This window comes from Panthera tigris, chromosome C1 (genome assembly GCF_018350195.1).
Source record: "Panthera tigris isolate Pti1 chromosome C1, P.tigris_Pti1_mat1.1, whole genome shotgun sequence".
In the NCBI taxonomy this organism is placed as follows: Eukaryota; Metazoa; Chordata; class Mammalia; order Carnivora; family Felidae; genus Panthera; species Panthera tigris.
In genome coordinates, this window is record NC_056667.1 from 182,752,699 (window position 1) to 182,761,767 (window position 9,069).

General features: G+C 36.7%; 1 pseudogene; it reads left to right on the forward strand.

Moving 5' to 3' along the window:
* The first annotated feature begins 1,136 nt into the window (after positions 1-1,136).
* Positions 1,137-1,810, forward strand: LOC102970861 (annotated as a pseudogene).
* Positions 1,811-9,069: the final 7,259 nt, after the last annotated feature.

Sequence of the window (9,069 nt, forward strand, 5' to 3'; positions counted from 1 at the left end):
AATAATCCTCTCTACCAAAGATGTCCATGTCTCAAATCAGAGAAGGTGATATGATGTGATGACTGAGGCATGGCAGAGTAGGAGACGTGGCAGTGAAAATAGGTCAAAAATTTGATGCTACACTGTTAGCTTTGAAGGGGGGGGTGGGGGGAGGGATCATGATCAAAGAATTCAGGCAGCCTCTAGAAGCTGGAAAATGCAAGGAAATAGATTTTCTCCTAGAGCTTCCAGAAGGAGTGTGGTCTTGCTGACATGTTGATTTTAGCCCAGTGAAACCCATTTCAGAGTTTTGACCTCTAGCACTTAAGATAATAAATTTGTGTTAAGCTACTATGTAATTTGTTACAGCAGCAATAAGAAACCAGTTCAAAGAACAAACCTCAAATGGCCACTGAACACCGTGTGACATTTGTACCTTCCAGTATGCTTGGTTTTGTATTCTCCAAAATAGAGTTCTTTTCTATTCTCCAAAATAGGAGTTCTTCCCACCTTAGCAGCTAACATTGCCTTGTATTTCATTGAGAACCTGACTCCCATTATAACTGATACATGTATTTACTTGCTCAACTCCTTGTATATATAATCAATGTCCCAACCTCATTGCCACATCCTCACTGCCACATTTTTGGCCCCTGGCCATGCCACTATCTTCAAGGAAAAAGGATGGAATAAGAAGAGGAAAATCAACATTCTATTTAAAAAATTAATTTAGCTTAATTTAATTTAATTTTAGAGAGCATGAGCAGGGGAGAGGGGCAGAAGGAGAGAGAGAGAGAATCTCAAGCAGGCTCCATGCTGATTGTGGAAGCTTGATCCCAGGACCCTGGGATCATGACCTGAGCTGAAATCAAGAGTCAGAGGCTCAACCAGCTGAGCCACCCAGGCACCTCAACATCCTACTCTTCAATGTTAATTGAGTGTCTGCCTGTGTTATATCTGTAGTATGTAAACCCAAGCTTCTTCATATTTGTATGCAAAGAACAATTCCTGCTTTAATATTAAAACTTATTTTTTAATTATAGTCCAAAGAAGTGGTGCTTTTGTGTTAAAGAATTACTTCCTGGACAAAGACATTACAAAAAATATGAATATAACAAATTCTTTCCTTTCGGGCCCTCACAGATTGTGGTGTTGCCATGGGTCACTGCCCTGTCTGGTATTACTGGTATTGTACAAACAAGTCATATCCAAAGTCTCACTTCTGCAGAGATATACCTGATGTGAGGATCTACATCTTTGATATGGAATGGAAGAAGGCAAAAGTGATGAGTTTTTACACCATGGCCACATGGTGTCAGATGAATATGAACAGCTCTCTGTTTTGAAGCCCTGGAGGCTTCCTCTGTGCCAACAAGTACATGGTGAAAAGTTGTGCAAAGATGGCTTTCACATTCAAGCACGCCTCCACCCCTTCCAAGTCATCCATATCAACAAGATGTCGTCTCCTGCTGGGACCATACAGACAGGTATGTGGGGTGCCTTCAGAAACCCCCAGGGCACAGTAGCTAGAGTCCATAATGATCAAGTCATTATGTCCATCCTTACCAAGCTGAAGAATAAAGAACATGTGGTTGAGACCCTACATAGGGCCAAATGCAAGTTCCCTGGCTGCCAGAAAAATCACATCCCCAAGAAGTGGGGCTTTACTAAATTTAATGTAGATGAATTTGAAGACATGACGGCTGAAAAGTGGCTCATCCCAGATGACTTTGGGGTCAAATACATCCCTCATGATGGCTTCCTGGACAGATGGGAGGCCCTGCACTCATGGGAAACTTGGCACTGCCCACTTATTCATGCCCACAGATAAATCCTATTTCCTGTTAAAAAAAAAAGGATATATCCAACGATAATCAGTGACTTGAACTCTTTACCATAATGACAAGCATAAGTCAACATAATACCTGTACCTGTTACATTAATTTTGGGGTTTTTTATTGCTTTTAATCATAATTTAAAAAAATTATTAATGATTTTTATAGGGTATATAAGTGCATATATGTAGTTTGAAAAGCAACAGATGAACACATGTATATATATATAACTGTACATATACATATATATGTATATATTAAAAATTTTATAAATTAATAAATATGTATATGTGTGTATGTGTATACACACACACACACACACACACACACACACACCTCTAGTTTAAGAGAGAAATTTTGAAGATTCTCTGTGTTTCTACCTCATGGCAACCTCACTTCATCCAGGTTAACCACTGTCCTGAAATTTGTGATAATATTTTCCTTTTCTTTATAGTTTTACCACCTGTACAAAATGTGACCAGACATCTAGTTCACCTAAGACAATCCTGGTTTAAGAATGTTATCCCTGAGTAATTATTAACAGTATTCCTTTTTACTGTCAAACATCCTGTTTTGGATGATCTAAATTATATATGGACACAGACTTTATGTGTAGATTGCTATACAGTGGGTTACTTAGTTTAGAAACTCAGTGGCAAAGAAGAAATCTAATTTTGTAAGAAAAGGGCATTATTTCCATAGTTAGATAAAGACTCCCAGAGAGTCTTGAGGTCATGATTTGGCTTCAGTGTGTATGAAATTTCAGAAGTGCATCTTTTGGAGAAGTCAGTGGAAAAAGCAGTTAGTTACTTTTGAGGAACATAGGGCTTATCATTGTCTAGGCATTTGCTAGGCTAAGTGCGGGTCAGGTTGTTAATCATATTTTTAAATTCTCTTTTAAAATTATTTTTAATATGTATTGAGGAATAATATATCTACCATAAACTACATGTATCTTAAATATATACCTGAGGAATTTTAATATCCAACATATTCCTGTATCCATCACCCAGATCAAGATATAGACACTTCTAGCCCCAGAAGACTCCCTCATGCCTCCTCCCGCTCAGTAGCCCCTCTCAAAGATGGCTATTCTGCTTATAAGCAGTGATTAGTTTTATGTTTTTGAAATTCATATAAATGAATTTGTCTAGCTGCTTTTGCTTACTGATCACATCTTTGAGACTCATGTGCTAGATATCAGTTTATTCTTTTTCTTGCTGTGTAGTATTCCATTGTATGACTACACCACAATTTTTTTAATGCATTCTACTGTTGATGGACTTTTATTTTTAGTATTTCCAACTTGTTCGCTCTTATAAATGAGTACCAATTTCAGTACATCATCAGCAAAAAAAGAATTCCAACTCTTCTATATCTTCATTTTATTTTGTATTGTCACTCTTAATTTTAACCACTCATAATTTTTTCAACAACTATATCTCAAAAGCCCAGTGAATTATAAAATTCATAAAAGGAATTCCTTAAAACAAAATGAATCCCTCAAATGTTGTTAGTCACATTATCAATTATTTTCAAAATTTTACTGTTTCAGAAATTTTGATCAAAATTTTGTTGAGAATTATATATAAAGATATTTACTAGAAAGGAAGAATAAATAAAGGAATAATGTGTTTGCTGAGTTTGAATCATAACTTTTTTATAAGCCTATGTTAATCTATGGACCACGTTGTGTCCCCTCAAGATTCATATATTGAAGTTCTAACCTCCAGTGTAACAGTATTTGGAGATGGGACCTTTGGGAGATAATTAGGTTTAGATAGGTCTGGAGGGAAGGGCCTTCCTTCATGATGAGATTAGAGCTCTTATAAGAAGAGACACCAGAGGGCTTGCTCTCCCTCTCTCTCTGTCATGTGAAGACACAGTGAGAAGGCAGCTGTATGTAGCCAGGAAGAGACCTCTCACCTGTAACTGAATCTGCTGGAACCTTGATCTTGGACTTCCCAGCCCCCAGCACTGTGAGGAATGTCTGTTTCTTAAACCACCAAGCCTGTAGTATTTTGTTCTAGCAGTCCGAACTAATACATTAAAAACTGATGTTCTACCACATGACTTCATAGAAGATGTTGCATAGACAAATATGTTTAGAATTTTCTCATATAACAGGTATGATTATTTCCAAATGATCCATCATTAACAGGAGTGTGAAGAAGCATTTCTCTTTCCAATTTCTTGATTATACTGAATTCTACTTGGCCACAGACAAAAAGGTAATTCCATAGTATTTAAAAGTAGGCCAAGAGAAGGTAACATTCCTGTGACAGATCATTAGGCCAAGGAGTCTGTCTCAGGGAAAGAAATGTAAACAATAATTGACTGTAGAAAAATAAATACTAATGATTTTAGAAAAGAAAAAAGTTGGAGAAAAATTGGGAGACCAGCAGTTTTGATTGTCTTGCCGAAAAATCATTTAGCAAAGTCTTGGGAGTGAATTCAAGAAAGCTCAGAATGGCTGTGAGCCCAATGAAAAGATACTATTTCTGTGTAATCAGATTAAGCTTGTTACTATTTCAGTGCAAATTCTGAAATGGGAAACTAAAAGGATTTCTATTTGAGACATCAAGTGCTGGCAATGGAAGCTGAACTAATCTCAAGCGGAGTAACTATAGAAAGTCATTCTGAAAAAGGATTTATTTTCTCACTGAAAAGATGTGCTGAAAGAGAGGACCTGCCTTTGACTAGGGATAGAAACAGAGAAAATGTAGATAAAAATTCAGGAGATAATTATACTATTTAAATCAAGACCACTGTATTTAATTAATTGACATAGCACACATTGATAATCTACCATGTGCCAAGTATTGTGCTATGTAATAAGGTATATGTGTTTAGAATCATTAGGTGATTAACTCAGGTGCTTAGAGTTACTTGAGAATATGTACTACATTCCCTGGGAGACCTGCATTCATCCTCAGAGTCAGACATATCTACACCTATTCGCAATACTTGTGGGGGACCTGATCAGGCATAGAGTTACATGAGTGATCAAATTGCTGAGGTTAGCATTGATTGTTTCTCCAGGGTACTGCTTCATATGTTTATTCAAATAAATAAAGCATATGTAAAGTACCCTAGATGTGGCTAGTAAATGCTCACATCATATGCGTGAGTAGTAATCTGTGTGAATAGTCACGAATGATCAGCGGATTTTTTGATGGATTATCAAAGAGAACATTATTAACCAGTAGCTGGTGATAGAAACTGTCATGTTAAGGACCCCCAGTTATTCCATTATAGGCTTTTATACCTATAATTCATGACTAAAATTTAGTTACCTATTTTAAATAACTCATTAAGCCAACATTCACTGAGCCCTTTCTGGTTACTGTGTTGAAGGTCAGGGATACAGAGATCCATGAGAGGTGTCAATTTTGGAGGAGATCAGAGTCTAATGGTAGCAGCTATGTGGGCAGATAATTATTGTATAATGTGTTAAGTCCTTAAAGAAAGTAAAAGCAGAAGTGGAACTGCAGAGGAGGAAGTGGCCAATTGCCCAGGATATCAGAAAATAATTTAAATAGGAGGGGATATTTTGATGATGAAACTGAGGCTGAGCACATCCCAGTGAGCAGGTGTGCTGAACTCCAAGTCAAGTGCTTGAGGGTTTTCTTTTTTCTTTTCTTTCTTTTCTTTTCTTTCTTTTTTTTTTAGCGTCTTTACTAAAGATGAGCAGAATCTGTACTCAGAGCTCTCAAAAAGTGAACATTTTTTTTTGAAGTACACTAGACTGACCAACTGTTAGGAGGTAACCAAAGTTCACTGTGAATTTTAGAAAATGGTTGTAATTAGTCCCTCTTTCCACCTCTCTTGATTCTTACCTGCTAGATACATAAATATGTTTAGGGAGAGAGTATAAATTACATTATGGGCATGCTTCTGGACTCAAGCAGAATTATATCCATATTTCAGTTCAAAATAGGAGAAAGTGTACTTTTAAATCTGCTGCTTGGCTACAGTAACATTTAATAAGTGTGTATCAATTCCCATTTATGTATATATATATTCTAAACAAGTTTAGGACTATAGTACAATTTTCAATTTGAAATAAAAGGACAGATGTAAGTGTTTCAAGTCTAGCATAAAAAGAGCAACGATGGGAACAAGAAGACAATCATTAGGTCACGAGGTGTAAGTAATCTAAGATGGGTTGGTGTTGGCCGTAAGTTGACTGGCAATTATTCTCTCAGTTTTTGCTTATCTGAGAGTGTCTTAAAATTTCTCCCTCATTTTTGAATAGTAGTTTTGAAGATATGAATTACTGGTGGACAGGGTTTTTTTCCTTTCAGCACTTTGAATATGCCATTTCTTTCTAGCCTCAGTGGATCTTGTTGAGAATCCTGGTCTATAATAACTTCTCTCTTGCTGCTTTCAGGATTCTCTTTTTGTCTTTTTGGAAATTTGAGTATAATGTGTGTATGTATGGATCTCTTTAAGTTTAATTCTACATGGGTTTGTTGAACTCCTTGGATGTGCAGATTAATAGTTTTCATCAAATTTGGGTATTTTTTTTTTTTTTTTTACTATTTCTCCAAGTATTCTTTCTGTCTCTTTCTCTCCTTTTCCTTCTGGGACTCCCATTATGCATACATTGGTATATTTGATGGTGTCCCACAGATTTCTGAAGCATTATTCATTTTTCTTTATCCTTTTTCTTTTCTGTTCAGCAGGCTGAATAATCTTATTTAACCTGTATGAAAATGTTTTGATTCTTTCTTCTGTCAGTTCATGTATTGTTGAGTCCCTCTAGTGAATTTTTCATTTCAGCTATTGTATTTTCAACTCCAGAATTTTTATATAATTTTTTTTCTTTTTCTTCCCTATTTGGTAAGGTATTGTTTTCACACTTTCCTTTAGTATTTTAGACATGGTTTAGGGTTTTTTTTTTTAAGTTTAAGATAGCAGATTGAAGTGTTTTTCTTGTAAGTTCAATGCCTGTGTTTTGTTAGGGGTAGTTTTTACTGACTCCCTCCCCACCCCCCACCATCCATGGGCTGTAATTTCCTGAAGCTTCTGTGTGTGTGTATGTATGCCTGTTTTATACTTTTTTTTTGTGAAAAATGAGACACTTAATATAATGTGGCAACTCTAGAAATCAGATTATTGCCCTTTCCTTTTGTTGTTGCTGTTTGTTTGTTTAGTGACTTTCTTAAGCTGATTCTATGGTCTGTAGTCTTTGTCATGTGCAGCCACTGAAGTCTCCGGTTGATTTTCTTAGTGGTCAGCTAAGGATGGGACAGAGATTTCTTTAAATGCCTTGAATCAGAAAGTCTCTCAGCCTTTGCTGAGGAACTCTGTATGTGTGTTAGGGCATGACTTCAGTACTTTATAGGCAGCTTACAACTCTCCCTTAGCCTTCACTTCCTGCTTGTGAATAGCCTCAATGCATGTTAGTTGTGAAAGATGAGAGTTTTCCCAAGTCTATCCTGGGCATTCACATATCTCCTAAATGTGGGTATGACCTTCTAGAATCCCAGAAATATATAGGAGTTTTTCAAAGTTCTCTGTGCATATCACATTTCCCAGTTTTTCCTTTCAAGTTTTGTGGTCAACGCTTGTTATCCCCAGCTGGAAATGCTGCCTCAGGAGCTGTGATGTTATATAATTGCTGCTGATTGTTTTCATCAAATACCCTAGGGATAGAGCTGCTCTCACAGGCTAAACAAGAGCAGTCTTGAGAATGGAGCTTTTCAGTAAGCTCCCAGACCAGTCAAATCATGACAGTTCCCTGGGGATGGGGTTGTTAAGGAGTTTCAAGTATGTTCTCTTCCCTCCAGTGGCTGGTAGGCTGTTGGTACTTATAGCTATTGTAAATACCAGTAACCAAACAACCCATGCTATTGTTTTTCAAGGATATCATGAAGCTGGAGAAAGGCAGACAGGATTACAGCAAGTTAAAATGACACAAAACTCACAGTTCTTTCTGAGATTCAGCCATTTTTTCTTGACTAAAACTCCTTGGATTGCTGCAAGTCTAATTAATAACCAGAATTCTGAACAGGTTGATTTTGATAATTTTTGCCACTGCTTTCATTGTGTTTATAAAAGAGCAGATTTTCAGGAAGTTCTTACTCTACCATTCTCAAAGTCATCCATCAGGCTATAATCTTTAAGCTAGATTTTACTATAAGTTTGGATATAATCAAAAGGAAGTTTAACACACACACAGTGTACAAATGCTACTGGGTGGGATGACTTTCATAATCTACAGATCCAGACTTCTTCTACTAGGAAGTCTTACCAGGACTTACATACTTAACCCTGTAAAGATAGGATTGTTCCCCAGCCTGTTTCCATGTAGCTGACAATGGCTTGATCCTCATTACCAGGAAAGTAACAGAATTTGTCTTTTACTTGTAGGTTTATTAAAAAAAGCTATGAGGCAAGGAATGGGTAAGAAAATTTTGCCCTCACCAAAGTCCAAGGGTTCCCTCTCCTGTCCCTAGAACTACCTTTTCTCAAGTGGTTGACAGTGGGAAATCCACTGCCTTCAAGCAAATGCCCAACCTTACTTGCAGGATGTGGGTGTGGCCGCCTCAGTAAATTAATCATCTCAGAACATAATGGTGCAAAATCAGGTATTACTCAAAGTCTGGGTTGTCTCGTGTAAAACAGCACAAGAACATTAACAGTCTGTTCCTACTTGGAAGTCATTAGGTTCTTTCCATTTTATTTTAGGTTTTTTTTCTAATTTGACTTGAAGGAACCTCTTTTCTTGGTTTCAACTCTTCATCTAAGAGTTTTTGCCCAAATAGGAATACAACTTCCTATAAACCAGGGACAATTTTTAGGCACAGAGCACACTAAATTTCAAAGGGAAAAGAAACATTTTTCTCAACTCCATTGGCTGCCCAACAAAAAAGCAACAATGTCTTCCGAGACACTAATCCAGTTTATATAGGCGATACGACTGATAGTTGCTCATTCGTAATGTCAGCATATGGGTTTATGGGGCTTCTGATTTGTCCTTCAAAGAGAATAGATTCGAATTTATTTTTTTGTTTTTTGTATAGCTAAGAGTGGCCATTTGGTCATAAGAACAAAGAAATTAGCAAGTCTCAGGATAGAACCAGTTAACTATATCCTGCAAGATGAAATAATTTTGCAGGTTTTAAATGTCAGTTTTCAGTTTCTTTACAGCTTCTACCCATAAGAATTTCAAAATTCTTAAGGATCTGGATTTTAAAAGGTCATCTTGTTGCACATGCACTATTTTCAAAAAGCTAATCTAAACACA